This window comes from Bidens hawaiensis, unplaced genomic scaffold (genome assembly GCF_021521415.1).
Source record: "Bidens hawaiensis isolate Kalapana, Puna unplaced genomic scaffold, B.hawaiensis_p1.1 tig00055228_1, whole genome shotgun sequence".
Classification (NCBI taxonomy): Eukaryota; Viridiplantae; Streptophyta; class Magnoliopsida; order Asterales; family Asteraceae; genus Bidens; species Bidens hawaiensis.
In genome coordinates, this window is record NW_027506330.1 from 1,530 (window position 1) to 19,786 (window position 18,257).

An 18,257-nucleotide genomic window follows, 5' to 3' on the forward strand; every position below is an offset into this window, starting at 1 on the left:
CTATAATTTCTTAATTTATGGTTAATAGTCATAACATATTTAAACCCGATTAAATACGAAATTTACAAACTAAATACAAATATTGTTTTTTAATATCCAGGTGGTGAAATAAAATAAGTTTCTTTTGTTAGAATATTTGAAGAAGTTGATGGTGGTTTAATATAAAAGAACATGTTTATGTCTTTTGTTGATATTTTTTGGTGGTTTTGTTTACACTAACTTATTGTAACTTTACACTATTAATATCTACACATTGTAAATGGTTAACGTTTTGGTCCAAATGTAGAAGAAATTTTGTGTTGCTTGAATTTTTTGTTTAAATTTATTTATTTGTTGACATGTATTTCCACCCATTTGTAACACGGGCCTATACCGTAGTTATTTAGTATGATGAGTCCCGATTCATATTTCATTTTATAACTTTAATTTCCATATATTTAGCATCCCAAGTCATGTAACCTTTTCGTAAATTAATATTTCTAAAGGAGTATAGATGAATGAATCCAATCCAACCCAAACTTTGAAACTTGCTTAAATATTATTATTAGCTTTAATTCAAATCTCGTTGCTCCACCATCCAACGAAATTATGAAACTACAGCAAACACATATTCATATTCACCATCACCAGATTTCTTCAATGTCATCAAAACAAAACGATGACTTTGGCACTCATCACGCAGACATCACATATCATGATAGCGAAATCGACCGTTTATTATTATCTGATGAAGAGCCTTTCAAATCCCGTATCAACCCCTCGATCTCGAAACACCCAGGAACGATCTCCACATATCTTACTAACCGATGACACCACATTCTCATGGACCAAACTATGGAAATTCACGGGTCCCGGTTTCCTAATGAGCATTGCATTTCTTGATCCCGGAAACCTAGAGGGTGATCTGCAAGCTGGTGCGGTGTCCGGTTACTCGTTGTTGTGGTTATTATTATGGTCCACTGCCATGGGACTTTTGATCCAGCTTCTGTCCGGTAGGGTTGGGGTGGTGACAGGGCGACACATGGCGGAGATATGTCGCGATGAGTACCCATACTGGGCGGTTTTGTGTTTATGGCTTATGGCGGAGATAGCAAGTGGTTGCGGCGGATATTCAGGAGGTGATTGGAAGTGCAATTGCCATCAAGATTTTAAGTAATGGTGGTGTCCCCCTTTGGGCTGGAGTTTTGATCACAGCTTTTGATTGGTGAGATTTATATTTGAGTATTGGTTTTAATATTCTGTTAATTAATTAACTGAATTTGTGTTAGTTTTATTTTCTTGTTTCTTGAGAACTATGGAGTGAGGAAACTGGAAGCTGTTTTTGCTGGTTTTATTGGAGTGATGGCATTGTCTTTTGCATGTATGTTTGCTGACACCAATCCAAGTGGAAAAGAGCTACTATCAGGTTCATTATGTTCTTATATATATATATATATTTCAATTATCATTTGATCATAAAGAGACATTACCTAAATCTGTATTATATATGATATGAAATCAATCAAGTTTGCATACCAAAGTCTTTCACGTCACTCAAATATTAAGATAGGGCGATAACTGGTCAAATAGGTTGTATTACTTTGTCTATGGTCACATCAGTCATTTCTACATAAGTCAGGCACATCATCTTTGGAGAAAACCAACTCATACGACTTAATATGACCAAGTTTCCTATGTCATAGACCCTTATGACACTTTTTTCATCATGTCACTGCCTATAAGAAACATCAGCTGTGCGTGTATAGTTTGTTAGTGGTGTTTCTTTAACAAAACATTATTTTATTTATAAGAATACGTTATTATCGGTAACTTTAAAGGTCCCAACAATACTTTGCTAAACAAAGTGGCAAAACCTTCTTTGAATGATCCCTAAGTTCTAACTAGAAACTGAACTTTTGTTTTCAGGTCTCCTTATTCCAAAACTTGTCCAAAAACTGTACGAAAAGCAGTTGGATTACTAGGCGGTGTTATAACCCCTCACAATATCTTCCTATATTCAGCACTCGTACAATCAAGAAACGTTGACCCGAAAAGAAAAGGTCAAGTCCAAGAAGCTTTATATTACTACACAATCGAATCATCACTTGCCATTTTCATAACTTTACAATCAATGTATTTGTCACAACAATATTTGCTAAAGGTTTTTACAACACAAAAGAAGCCGATACAATAGGCCTATTAAATGCAGGATATTACCTACAAGACCGATACAGTCACGGGCTTTTTCCGATTCTTTACATATGGGGAATCGGGCTTTGGCGGCGGGCCAAAGTAGCACACTAACGGGTACCTATGCGGGCCAGTTTATTATGGGTGGTTTTCTTGATCTCCAAATGAGAAAATGGTTAAGATTATTAATTACGCGAAGTTGTGCAATCGTGCCAACTATTATTGTAGCAGTTTATTTTAATAGATCAGAAGACTCATTAGATGCTTTGAATCAATGGCTTAATGTTCTTCAAGGTATGCAGATTCCTTTTGCTCTTATCCCGCTTTTGAAACTAGTGACGAGTGAGCGGATTATGGGTGCGTTTAGGATTAAAACAAATACGAAGGTGCACATTAAGCTATTTATTACAACTCGATTTTAACAAGTTACTGGTTGTTTATAACAGTTCTGTCTAAGTAAAGTCACCAAAATGGCAATTTTGACCAATCCAAGCTTTTTAATTTCGTTTTTCTAACAAAAATATTGTTTGTCTTTAGCTAAAATTCTTTTCAGCAAGTCATAAGCTTCCACATGGTATACATCATGTCGAATATCGACGCCACAGATTTAACATGGCGCAAAGGATTCCATCTAGAGTAAGAACATTCTTAACCCATCCCCTAAAATTATGTTAGGGGGTTTTGCAAATTATAAGGTGGGATTATGAGTGCAAATTATATGATGGAGAGAAAAAATAGTGATTTTATGTAAATTTAGAGAAACTTTGTTTGCCTCTATTTATTTTTTAGTATTTTTTGAATTTGTTGTGAGTAGAGGGAAGAGAACCGGTAATAATATATATATATATATAAAATATTATTTAATTAAACATGAGAGAGAATTATAATGTTTTTTAGTGTACTTATAGATATGAGGATGAGTGCGGTTTAAGAGTGCACTAAGATAATTGATGCCCTACCCCAAATGGAAATTTGTTGTGCCAGCATTGAAATCGGTTGCACAAAGATTAATAACGGCCGTGCCTATTTTGGTACTCTAAGAGACATATCAAACACTAGTCTGAAAATTTAAAAGAATTAAGACTGGTTCATCAAGCTCGCTGGTTAAGATGGACATATTGGTGATTTTGCCTTGTTTATTATTTAGGTTACAACGTGATTAAGTTACAATCTTTTTATAATTGTATTGTAGATGATTTCGTGGTATGTGGCTGGCCTGGTGATCATGATCAATGGGTGTGTTTTAATAAAGTTTTTCATATCTGAAGTTAAGGGATTTATGACTGGTTTTATGTTTTCTTTTGTCAGTACGATTTATGTTTCATTTATTTGGTATTTGATTGTACACCAAGCATAATGTCACAACAATGTAACATTCGCTTAATTTGTTAAATGTTAAACAACATTTTAAAACCGGGGTGAAGCATATGCAAATACCGAGCAAAGAAGCTTGATAATGACTAAGAATAACTGTACGAGATTTGACACATTATTATATAGGAAAATCACATATCTACACGATTAACCCAGTTTACAAAACTAAACAATGACTTTTTTTTTTCTTCTTTATTATATTTCTCTCACCGGAGAGAAAATCCAAATTTTCTCGCCGAGGTGGCGCTCATTAATTTCTTATTGTTTACTAAAAATTAATAATATATTTTAAAAAATTATCTATCTAGCTACAGAGTGTGTTATTTATTTAATTTACTTTTAAAAATGTATTTATTAAAAGTTTGTTCTTGAAGTATGATTTAATATTTTTTTAAATATCTAATTTCATTGAGAAGGTTATTTATGTAAATATATATATATATATACATATATATATATATATATATATATATGTATATACATGTATATATATATATATATATATATATATATATATATATATGGGAAGGATCAAGAGAGAACTCATTGTTAGAGAGAGAACTAGAGAACTCCAAAGTAGAGGGTTATTTATGTAAAAATGTTTCCCAATACATCTCAACACACAAGCAAAAACTTTTGTGCCCTGACTTCCCTATCTCCCCTGCAACAACTATTGAAGATCATACTTGAACCCTAAATATTAATGTCAAACCCTAATCGGCGATACCCTTTTAAGATCAATTCTATGCTGTAAGTCCTTAAGACGGATCTTTCAATATGATATCAATGATCTCTATGTTATTGCGGAATATAACACGAGACGATTCAAGGCAAACGAGTATAACACGTAAGAACACAAGATATGATTCAAAACATACGTATACTAACGTCTAATGCTTAAGCACTTGGTTACACAAACTCTCGTTCAACAATACTAACTGAACGGTTGAACCAAACCCTATACAAAACATATCTATATATAGAGGAACTACAACCTAGCCCATTACAAGCCCAAAAGCCCACCGAGATCACAAGATGATCTCGGTTTACATATAAGCATGAACCAAATACAAAACCAAACACAAACTAAGTACAAACCAACTGATACGGACCCAACAATCTCTCCCTTGGTTTGTAGCTTTGTCTTCTAATCGTGTTCCATAATGTTAGCGTCAGCTTCTCTATATCATCCATACCACAATCCTGTTCTGATTATTGATGCCACCATTCTTGTATATTCTTTGGCAGCAGCCTCAAATAATAGTTCAGCAATAATTTGAAAATTACTCAACGTCTTGATGTCTCGCTCATAGTAGCAATTTCACAGTTGATATTGCCTCAAATAATAGTTCAGCAAAAATTTGAAAATTACTTCAATAGATCACGCGGGTCAACAAAACGATATTGCCCCCTTTTTCAGACGAACAACAATAGTAGCAATTTCACAGTCGTATGTCCAATCATCTCATCAAGTGATCCTTTTGGAATCGAAGTGGATAGAGGAATATTTGTTGCCTTGTTGGTAGCGGGCCACATCACATTCACTATTGCCTTTCCAGTCTTTGGATCCCGAACACCCTTAGCTTTCTTTAGAAATGACTCAACATTAGTCATATTTGGGAATCCCTGATCGACTTGTCTTCTTAAGAAGTTCCTGAAATTTGTAGCTTTCTTGTGATGATTTGGATTATGGAACGGAGCGTTGATAAGGTCGCTGATATCTACCTTCGTCAAAGAACCAAAATCTTTCATTTTCTTATAATACTCAGTGGTCCCGAACCTTCGTTTCACCCACCACATAGACTTATCAACATAGAATCCCCACGACATGATTCCAGACCTATCACCATATTTTTTCAGAAAAACCATGTTGTAAGTTTAGTATGAACTTATCTGGATGGTTAGACGATTCAACATTCTGGTTAGAGTTCTTCATAATAAGTATCTTCTTTTGAAGTCTTTTAGATTGCTAGGCAGTTCTTGAAGGTGTAGAGAAGTACTGTTCCAATGGTTCAGACGTATCAATATTTGGAGTCGTACGTCCACTGGAACTGCCACCTTGATCATCAACGGGTGTTTTTGATGCAACGTCTTCACTGCTTTAAAATTCATCTCCAAACTTTTGAATGGGTTTTTGTTGGAAGTCCAGGTACATGGCAGTAAGACCACCCATAGTAGAATGAAGCTCTTTAATCTTTGAATCTTATCTGTGTTACTGGCTTCAAGTTTTTGTCAACACGAGGTTGAGTGAGTAAAATATCAGTTAAGTGAGATATAATATAATAAATAAAGAAAATGCAAGCTGTTCCTGTGAGAAAAGCAATTAAGCCATAGCATGTACCCAATTCAATCAGATAATAAAGAAATGGCTAAACGGTTGCAGTGCAAATCAGGCATTAGTTACCAAAAACAAGTTGTCGGTGAAACCACGCCGGCCACTATGATGGTCGTATGATCATACTAAAATATGTTGGGCCTCTCCGAATGCGTTCAAATAAATAAAGTAAGCAAATATCAAATTAGGCATAAACTGATATACACTCAAGGATAACAGTTACTAATGTGGATACTAATAAGAAAGTACTGTAAATACGCATATGTTCCTAAAAGATTAAAATGAGTAAAATAAGGGAGTGAGATACTCACCTTAACGGCTGAACAGAGGATCAAGTGATGACGTGAGAAAAAAACAGTTAAACCCTTCGAGATGCACCGACAAGGATTCCTAGTTAAATATAATAATACAATTTAATTATAAAACATAACACGAATAGTGGATTTAAGATTTCGATATGAATTGAATTATATTGTTATTAAAATATTATTGAATCGAACGATTGATTTTTATAGTGATTATTATTGCAAAGATTAGTATCATTAATTATAATTTATTTATTGAAATCATTATTTTTAATATTTATAAAATCACCCTTGTTTACTTGATAATAAATATATAATCAAATTTATAAATTAATAATTTAAATAACTAATTTTAATATAAAATATACTAATTTTAAAAGTTTATAAAAACGCTCGATGACGAGAAAACGTGAATTTAAAGTGTCGGGTTTTGATGAGGTTTATATAAAACAATATATACTTATAATACTTATAAATTATATATATATATATATATATATATATACACAAAAAATCCATAACGAGATTATTTGTCAAGAACGGAAAACTTAAAGGAGTCGGTTAATATAAAATAATGTTTATTCTAAATTTAATAATAATTATAAATGATTTAAATAATCAATTATAACTTAAAAACATTAACAAAAATAAACTGCCCAAAACTGGGCTGGCCTGAGCTCTAACCCGCGCCCCTGGACGAGTACATGAACACACATCACGAAACCAACTGGGCCAAGTTGTCAACTGGTTATAGAATGAAAACTAAATATTATGTACATAAGCCGTTTAAACCCAATTTGAATGATAAACCCTAGAATCTAGAAATTGATAAATCTGTAGTTTGTTTGCTTGCTTAATTAGTGTTAGGGTTAATGTTGTTGGATTAAAAACGAACTACAAGCAAAGATAAATTACAGATTAGATGGTGAATTGATGGTTAACGGCGACATGAACAACATCGACCAAACATGAACGGCTTCGATGATTTGTAGGTTGATATAATTCAATTGCTCAATGGGTGATCCGGAGGTTTTGAGGATTGTGCAGCAGAGGTTAATTGAAAAATATAATGATTGTTATATGGTTAATCCTAAACGAGTTATAATGGGTTGGTAATATATTAAATTCGTATCATAACTGATAGATTATACTGAATTGTGAGTGTTGGTATGCCGCTTATGGCAAGTATAACAAGATTCTGATTCAATTTCCCTGTTAACAACGAAAATTGTGGCTCAAGCTTGTTAAACGGGTTGCAGGTTTGTGGAATGGGTATGATAAACGGGTACGGGTAATTGGGTAAATGGGTTATGATAACATAATATCCAGAATTTGCTATATGGTCCTTGGAGTATGAAGAGGTAAGCAATTACGGTTAATAGTTTAGTTTAGGGTGAGATTTATAATATCTTGAAAGTTTATCATATATTAACTAAATAATTAAACAACAATATTATAATAATTAATTAACTCGATATTTTATTTATAAATTTCTCGAACATAAAAACTGGTCGGGTAAATGATAAGAATATAATTTTGAAAAATCCGAGTTGTTACACTGATGGAAAGAAAGAGGTGCCAAAGACTGAGGCCTGGACTACCCTTTTGGATAGTGGATGCTCTCGTCATATCACCGGCAATATTGACCTTCTAAGAAATGTGAAGAATATTCAAGGGGGTTATGTAGCTTTTGCAGGTAATTCATGGGGTATGATAGCAAAAGAAGGGGATGTGTCAAACGGTAGTATTACGTTTGAAAAAGTTAATTATTGTGACAAGGTGGATCACAATATGTTGAGAGCGTTTCTCAAATTTGTGATAAAAAGTATACCACCGTTGTACCGACATGGAGTGCATAATACTCAAACCAGGATATGTCATTCCAGAAAACATGGTTGTTATGCGATCTCCTAGGTCGTATGATATTTATGTTCTAAACATGAGTTCTAAAGTATCGACTTCTATCTATGTTGAAACGTGTTTTATCTCAAATGCAACTGAGAAAGACTCGATTATGTGGCATAGGCGTATGGGTCACATTCATGTTAGAAAGATGAATCATCTGATGGCTAATGATTTAGTGGAGGGGGTTTCACTAAAATGTTTCAAGTTGATCGATCACTGTGTTGCATGCAAGAAGGGCAAATAAAAGAAGTTGCACTTGACGAAGTTATTTAATTCAATTAATACTCCACTGGAACGAGTTCATATGGATTTATTTTGTCCTGTGAATCATGAGAGTATTGCTGGAGACTGGTCTAGTTGAGTCATGACTGATGACTATTCCAGGTTCTCGTGGGTATTATTTATGAGTTTTAAATATCAGACACCGGTTATAGTATAGAACTTAATCACAAAGATCGAATCGCTTTACAAACATAAAGTGAGACGTATTCGGAGTGACAATGGCACGGAGTTCAAAAATACTATATTGGACTTTTTCTGTATTCAGTAAGGGATCCATCGGTAATATAGTGCTCTAATGTACAACATCAAAACGATGTTGCTGAACGGAAGAACCGGACATTGATTGAAGCAGCACGAACAATGCTTGTAGATTCAAAGCTTCCAGTTCAATTTTGGAATGAGGCTGTGAACACTGCTTGCTACACGCTCAATCGTTTTCTGACGGTTAAGAAGTTTTAAAAGATGAGGTATAAGCTTCTGAACAACCGCAAACCTAAATTAAAGTTTCTTGAAAGTTTCGGGTGTCCTTGCACAATGTTAAAACGGGATGCGAGAAAATACAAAGAAAAGGTTATTGAAGGTTACTTTTTGGGCTATGGATTTCCTAAGAAACGTGCTTTCATTTTATCTTCTGGTTGTGTTGAAGAATGGTACCATGTAGATTGTCAAAGCTACAACACATCCTGCTGGAAAGGGTCCTGATTGGATGTTCGATTATAAGAGTTTATTTAATTCTTTTACCCCTATAGTTGATCTCCCTGATGAAGACTTGGTGTGTGCTTACTTGGAAGACCAAATGTTTTCCACACCAAAAGCTTCTAATTATAGTGACGATGTTAATGATGATCATCCTGAAACATCTATGCCTTTTTCGTATCGTCGGATGATGGTCATTTTGTTGATTCTTCTTCTACTCCATTTGCGGATAATCCCGAGGTTGGGGAATCATCTCATAATGCTGAAGAGAATCTGACTAACTTATGTGATCATGTTGTTGTGCGTGAGAATCTGACATTTCGGATTCACACGTATCATCCCAAGGACAACATTATTGGTGATCTCGATGTAGGCATTCGTACGCAACTTCAGATTGCTAATGCAAGCGATACTAACGTATTGTGTGCGTATGCTGATATGCACTCATCGGGAATCTTGAGTTGCTAAATACACTTGCTTTCTATCTCAAATGGAACCTACAGGTGTTCGTATGGAGCTTGAGGATTTATCATGGGTTGAAGCAATGCAGAGGAACTCCAACAGTTTATTCGACTAGGTGACTAGGATCTCATCGATAAATCTGATCGGGTTAAGAGACCTATCTCGACTAAATGGGTTTTTAATTGTAAAAAGGATGACCGTTGTCATACCCCCATCTATGGCCTAGGCGTGTGACCAACAGTTGGTACCGTTTTTGTAATTAAATCAGAGTTGCAGATAAAATGCGGAAATATATTAGCGTGGATTAAAATTTTATTATTTACAAATAAAAAAACGGGATTATAAAATTCCCGTTAATGTTTATAAAAGATTAATCGTTTTATACAAACCACCATTTAAGTTTATTATTCAACAAAAATGATCTGAGCCATCAGATCGCTTATTCCAACTTCGATGCTTCAAGCGGATAACCTTCATTACCTGTAAAATAGTTTAAAAATACGTCAACAACACATGCTGGGGAATAAGCTGACACATAAAATATTTTATTTACTTAATTACCCCTCGAGACATAAATTTGGTCTTGTCCCATTGTGGCTTAAGAATAATCAAGTTAAAACATAAATACAATTACAAACTTAAGCTCTACTCGAAACCACTCAGCAAACACTGTAGCATTCAATATTACTTAGCTACCATCAGTATACACATGATTACCCTGTCTGGGACGTAACATAGGTCCGGCCCGTCATGGCGGAGGCTTATAACCAGGTGTGGCGTGGTGTGCCCACCGACTAACCACATATGTAAGGATCCAAACGAACGTACACGACAGCCTGAGGGGCAGTGATTACTTTTGTTTATAATGTTTTAGAGATACGTAATCTCATGTAATTAAATTGTTTGACTCGATTAAACAAGTTATAAAATTTGGGCGTATTCACCTTTTAAAGGATCAGCTTCACTTCACTGATCAGTCTTTCTTTAGCTATCTCGGACCTATAGTACGAGTATAACCTTTTATTAATACTAAATATTTAATCTAGCTTAAGATCTTTAGTCTATTTTGTATAATCTTTACCTCAATTATATTTTCTTTATGAACCTTTAGTTCAAAATACTTTTCTTTCTTTTACAAGTTTAACCTTTATTTTTACTTGTTTGCTTTAGCTAACACTACATTTCTTCTTCTTAAAGAAATGTATACTTTATTTCGTTATTTATTATTAAAGAAACTTAAACAATAATCATATTAATAACAAAGATTAACTTACATTAAATATTTCTTATTTATACTTTTCTTTGTTATATTTTCTTTATTTAAATCTCGAGGTGTTGAGTATACCCTCGACTAGGATTTAAGCCTTTTAATATTATATTAATATTTTATTCGGGCATTAACCCTACCTTTGTTGGCTTATTATTATTTGGACACTCGGGATGGCACGTTTTTCAAGACATCGTGTATCTTGAGGCAAAGTTGATTTATGGCGCGTATTTCGAGGTGGGTTCGTGGCATGTTTTACGAGGTAGAGAGAGAATAATTTATAGTGAGAGAAAGAGATATGATTTGTTGTATGGATGGAATGAGGGCTGGCGACCCATATGTATAGGCTGAATTCAGGTCCCCATCGCGATACGCGATGGTCAAAGAGGAGGCCGTCGCGTGTCACGACTAGCCTTGATGAGTCAAAACGTAGCTTTGCCACGTGGCTGACGCAGTCATGTCTTGTTGTCAGACTACGTCATCGTGATACACGATGATGTTGGGTCTATGAGGATAGCGTATCACGATCGGATATAGAATTAGAATTTTTATTTTAGTCCTTGTACTTTGAAACTTGGCATTTTTGGTCCAAAAATTTCATGATGTTACTTCCTCCCCACATTGGAATGATTCTCGTCTGCGAGATTCTTTTCTTAGAACAAGTGAAGATACTTTTTGTTCATTTGGGATTATAATTTTCAAGTATACTCGGGGCCTCTTTGTGAGTCTCATTTGACTCTGACCAGTTTTAGAGCTTGTCTCTTAAGCTTCTTTGTTTTAAAATCTTCGATTTGTAGAGGTCGTTCTACAAATTTGTGATTTTCATTTATTTCGATATCTTTTGAAGGCATTGACAAAGATTCGTTGGCTAGACATTTACGCATATTAGAGACGTGGAATAGATCGTGTATCCCTTTCATTTCCTCGGGTAGTCACAGACGGTAAGCGACAGTACCGATTCGCTCGAGTACTTCAAATGGTCCTACGAAATGTGGACTAAGTTTTCATTTCTTACCGAAGCGAACAACACCATTGCAAGGCGAAACTTTAATAAGAATCTATCGCCTACATTGAATTCTAACGGCTTACGGCAGACATTGGCGTAACTCTTTTGGCGGTCTCGCACCCTATTAAGTCGTTCATGGATTTATAACACATTGTCAGTGGTTTCTTGCCTATCTCGGGTCCAGAAAATTGATTATCTCCGGTTTCAGACCGTCATACCGACATTCTACATTTTTGGCCGTATAACACTTCGAACGTTGCGGCTTGAATACTCGTGTGATAACTATTATTGTACAAAAATTCCATTAGGAGAAGATGGCCGTCCCAAATTCCACCTAAGTCAATCACACAAACTCGGAGCATATCTTCAAGCATTTGAGTTGTCCTTTCGCTTTGCCCATCTGTTTGAGGAGGATAGGCAGTGCTGAGATTTAATTGAGTTCCTAACGCTTGTTGGAAACTTTTCCAAAAGTGAGACGTGAAGCAACTGTCTCGATCAGAAATAATAGACAGAGGCACTCCATGCAAAGAAACGATATTGTTCACATAAATTCGTGCTAATCTATCCATCGAATACGTGTCATTGATGGGTATAAAGTGAGTGAAGTTTGTTAATATATCGACAATGACCCAGATCGCATTATGTTGACGAGTGGTTTTCGGGAGTTTCGTGATGAAGTCTATGGTTATCATTTCCCACTTCCAAACGGGGAGTTCGTGTTGTTGAAGTAACCCCGAGGGTTTTTGATGTTCATCCTTGACTTTCAAACACGTTAAATATTTTGCAACATGCAAAGCAATGTCCCTTATCATTCAATTCCACCAGTAGTTCGACTTAAGATTTTGGTACATCTTGTCACTATCGGGGTGCATCATGTACTTGGACTTGTGAGCTTCGCTCATGATCTTTTCTCGCAAGTCTCCAACAATTGATACCCAAATCATGTTTCCAAGTCTAAGTATACTATCGTCACCCTTGTCTAGCGAGTCAATGGTGTCGTTACGTTTTTCGTCAGAGATCTTGTTTTCATTAATCGCTTGAAGTTGGGCGGATTTAATTTGCTCGACCAGATCTACTTGGAGTTCTAGTCGTAGCGCTGGAACTCTTTTTGGTTTCTCATGTTCCTTACGACTCAAGACGTCAGCCACAACGTTGGCTTTACCTTCGTGATAAACGATTTCACAGTCGTAGTCATTTAATGTTTCCATCCAGCGTCTTTGACGCATGTTGAGTTCTTTTTGTTCAAAGATATGTTTTAAACTTCTTTTATTAGTATACACGATAAATTTGACTCCATAGAGATAGTGCCTCCATATCTTTAACGCAAAGATTATGGTGCCTAACTCTAGATCATGAATTGTGTAGTTCTTTTTGTGTGCCTTGAGTTGACGAGAAGCGTAAGCGATTACTTTCTATCGTTGCATTAGTACGCATCCTAAACCGAAATGGGACGCATCGTTAAAGACAACAAAATCTTCAGTACCTTATGGCAAGGCCAGTATAGGTGCATTATTGAGTTTTTGTTTAGGTATATCGAACGCTTCTTGTTGTTTGGTTCCCCATTCATACTTGATGTTCTTACGAGTTAACGAAGTTAGAGGAACGGCTATACGAGAAAAATTTTCAATGAACCTAGGATAATAGCCGGCCAAACCTAAGAAACTTCGGATCTCGGTTGGGGACTTTGGAATCTCCCATTTTGAGATAGCTTCAATATTTGCGGGGTCCACTTGAATTCCATTCACGTTTATGATGTGACCAAGAAAAATGCACTTCGTGAAGCCAAAATTCGCATTTCGAGAACTTGGCGTACAAATTCTCGTTTCTAAGTAATTCAAGCAAGATTCGGAGATATGAAACATGATCTTCCTTTATCTTAGAATAAATAAGTATATCGTCGATGAATACGATAACAAATTTATCCAAGTAAGGTTTACAGATTTGGTTCATCATGTCCATGAACGCGGCTGGGGCATTATTGAGACCAAACGGCATGACCGTGAACTCATAACGTCCATACCTTGTTAGGAAAGCGGTTTTCGGGATATCTTCAGATTGAACTTTGAGTTGGTGATAACCAGAACGCAGATCGATTTTAGAGAAATAGCTTGTTCCTTGCAGTTGATCGAATAGTTCGTCGATTCGGGATAGTGAGTATCGGTTCTTGATAGTTACTTTGTTTAGGGCTTGGTAGTCGATACCACATTCGCATAGATCCATCCTTCTTCTTGACAAAGAGAATCGGTGCTCCCCATGGTGATGAACTTGGACGAATGAAACCTTTCTCGAGTAGTTCGTCTAATTGCTTCTTCAATTCTTTCATCTCCGCTGGTGCTAGTAGATACAGTGCTTTGGAGATTGGCGCAGTTTCGGGCATGAGATCTATCCTAAACTCGACTTCTCGATCGGAAGGATTACCAGGAAGTTCGTCGGGAAAGACGCCAGAAAATTCGAAGACAATAGGCACGTCCTTTATCTCCTTTGGTTTAGATTCTTTGGTGACATAGGCCATGAATTCTAGGCATCCTTGATTTAAACATTTGTTAGCCCTAATCATGGAGATTATGCTAACTTGTCCAGCGTCTTTGTCCCCTTCAATTCGAATGGTACGTTTATCAGGGGCTCGAAGTTCATCGGTTTTGCTTTTGCAAATGATACGGGCATGATTGTTGGATAACCAATCTATACCAAGTGATATATCAAAATCGGCAAGAGCATGGGCAACAATTGAATGGGCAGAATGTAACCAGCTAATAAGATTTTTCCGTTTTTTAAGGCTTCGGAGATTTTAACGATTTCGCCACTAACGGTCTCGACGCTTAGAGTTTTATTTAATTTTGTTAAAGGTTCGTTTAATAGACTACAAAAGCAATAATCTATGAAACCTAAGTTGGCACCTGAATCGAATAGAACCCTAGCATACGTGTCGTTAACTAAGAATGTACCGGTGATGGTTTTCGGTATGTCAGCCGCTTTCTTGGCATCAAGGACGAAGACTCTTACATTCTCTTTCTTCGTTTCGTTCTTTTAACCACTTCCACCCGCACCACCAGCAGCGGGTTTGTTCTTGGGGCACTTGAAGCAGAGGTGACCCATTTCCTTGCAATTGTAGCAAGTCATCATCTTTTTCCAATAATAGGCCGTTGCATGGCCGAGTTTATGACATGAATCACAAACAGTTGTAGACGGAGCAATGTGGCATCTACCCTTGTGGTATTTCTTGCATATCTTACATTGGGTGTAGTTGGAATTGAATCCAGATTTTCGTTGATCTACACCTTTGCCATTGAATCGGGCACTTCCGGTCTTCTTGTGGTCGCTTGATGGCACTGCTTTCTTGTGTTCTTCTTTGTTACGGATAATACCGTTCATCAAATAACCAACTAACTCCATGGCAGAATCAGCGGTTTAAGGAAAGTGAAACCTCACCATATCACCAATTTCTCGTGGAAGTCCCCAAATGTATCGTGTTACTTTGCTGGATTTAGGTTTTACCAGCTGTGGCACAAGTCTACAGTACTCGTGGAATTTTGTGTTGTACTCACGAAGGTTTGTTCCAATGACCTTGTGACTAAGAAATTTAGATTGAATTTGATCGGTCTCGTGCATTGGACAGAATTTCGTTAACACCATCTCCTTAAACTCTTCCCATATTAGATTGTACAACGTTTGTCTCCCTTTGTTCATAATTAACGTGTTCCACCAATTAAGAGCTTCACCTTTAAACATTTGCGCCGTGTATTGAATCTTCTCTTGTTTGGCGCACTTGCTGATAATCACAATTGACTCCATTTCCTCTATCCATCTTAGGGTTGCAACGACGCCCTTTTCGCCTTAGAATTCTTTAGGACCGAAATTCTTGAAATCCTTGAATGAGCAGCTTTTGATTTTTAGCTTCTTAAACTTGCGATCAAAATCGCCACCAACGTTTGATTCATGAACACTTTCTTCGGTATGAGATGGATTAGGACGGGATTTAGATTTTATGGATATTCGGGAATGTTCATTACGAGTTTGCCTAGATTCAGTTCTAAGATGTGATTCGGCTCTCACAACTTTCTTTATCATTTCTTGAATTTAATTCATGTATTTTTCAGGTATTTGTTGATCTTGTTCGTTTTGTGCGCGGTTATCTTCCCCTTTGCGAGAAGCTTCCGCGTTGTGTTGATTTTCTTGATTCAACATTTCTGAAATAATTATAATCTTTTTCTTAAAACATATTTTATTCATTTATTTATATACATATATATATATCTTAAAAAGATATACACATATATATATTATTTCATTACAAACATTAATATATATATATATATATCTTTACTTGGTATATATATATTTCCCTATCCATACTAGAACGATTATCGTTCTTATTTTAAACACACTTAATGATTACATAACAACAACACCATCTTATTTCCTAATCCTTCATGAACTTCTTCACCATCTTTGTCATCTTGTTGCACTTTTGAAGAAGCTTGTCTCCTATCTTCTTATTTTTTGCTTCCTTCTTCAGCCACCTTTTTCCTCAACTCATCAGTCTCGTGCAGTTCTAGATCGAGATGTTCTTCTTGATATTGTGGAATGACATTTGGATATCCGTAATGAGGCGGTGGATCACGGTATCCCATCATAGCAATGTCATTGTGGTTTTTGGGATATGGTGACGAGGTAACATCATACGGGTAATTTAAGAAGGCTTCTGCTACTGCCTCTTGATGACGAATCTCATCCGCTTTTGCTGTATCAGCCACCAAAGGGTGCAAGTGATAACTCTCATACGGTTGGATGAATCTCATCTTTGGCCTTTGAGAAGGAACACTGGGGTGAGAATTGACATAGTTGTAAGTAGAGGTTTTAGTGTGCCATCGTCTTTGATCGGAGTGACATTGCATCCAGTTGGAAGAGTTGGACTCGGGTTCCACCTTAATTTGTTTGTTGGCTAGAAATTCATAGGACGGACGAAAGTTGGATGGATGATACATTGGGATGTCATGCGGTGATACGTCGGAATGTTGGACGGATGATACTCTAGGATACTTGACGGATGGTAACTTGAAGTTCTTGGAGCGTCATACTCTTGCCTGGTGGATCGTTTGATAGGTTGATCTGTAGTAGTTGTTTTCTGGGAAAATACACAGGTGTGGGTCGGTCAATCGGATGATCTTGGTTGAAGAAATCTTCATAATAGTCTTCGCTCATGTTGTCCTTTGGAATTGGTTCGGGGCATCCAACTTTCCTTGCGTCGCGCATAAAGCCTTCCATTATTTTCTTGAATGACATCTGTAACGATTCCGGCAAATTCAGGTATACCCTAGCCGGAATATACTATTTACGTGTTATTTAATATTGATTATATGAGTTATAGCACGTTTATATGAATATATATGGTTCACAGTATGAATCATACTCAATTATATAGTGAATCATATTGGAATTACAATTAACCAATGAACGATTATTGAAACCCGAACGAATCGGGAATTACATTATAGACGAAGTATATAATGTTTAGTGATATTTACGAGGTATTAATGCTTCGGGATAAGTGAATTATAGCACAGAAAAAGGATTTCGATTTATTAGTACGTCGGTACGATAAACGAAACCTTTAACACCAAACCAAGCAAGAGACGATCAATCAAGCCGAAAAAGATGCGTAATTATTAATGATATGATGTTTTAATGTCATGGGTTAAGTTTTGAAAGTTTTTAAATCAGTTTTATGAAAATTTTACTTTAACCCGAAAAACGACCATTTTAATTTCGTTTCAAGCCGAATTACGAGTTTAAATGAGAAACGAACTGAACCAGACTATCCACAACATTATCCGGATTGTGTAATCCAAATGTGTGGCTAATATTAAACTTGTGGGCCCCCCCACACCCCCTTTAGGCCGGCCACCCACACCCCCTTTACACATTACATTTCTTTTTTTTTTCACATCAATTCTCTCAAACTCTCTCAACCTTCAAACATCCATCCATTTTCTTGATCTCCAACAAAAGATTTGAAGGTATAAAACATGTTTTTATGGTTGATTCTTGGTTTTGATTCTATAATATGGAGAAAAGGAGGTTTCATGTGAAAAATGGGTGAAAACCCGAGATGAAACCGATTCTCGTGTGATCAAAGGATGTATACAAGTTATACAAAGGATTTTGATCTAAGTAATTAGTTAAAAGAGTTTAGAATGAAATTTTACGGTTAAAATCTTGTGAAAATGAGTTTTCATGTGAAAGACGGGTGAAAACCCGAGATGAAACCGACTCTTGCATGATCAAGAGATGTATACATGTTATACAAGGGATCTTGGTCCAAGAAAGGAGTAAAAAGAGTCGAGAACGGATTTTTACGGTCAAAATCGTTGTTTTGATGTTTTAACCGACACTAGGAAAGAAATGGCTTGATGGTAGGTATAACTTGCTTGGTGTGGTGTTGATGTGCTTGTAAGT

At 36.1% G+C, this 18,257-nt stretch overlaps 1 pseudogene; it reads left to right on the plus strand.

Moving 5' to 3' along the window:
- Positions 1-647: 647 nt before the first annotated feature.
- On the plus strand, positions 648-3,526 carry LOC143617542 (metal transporter Nramp2-like; annotated as a pseudogene).
- Positions 3,527-18,257: the final 14,731 nt, after the last annotated feature.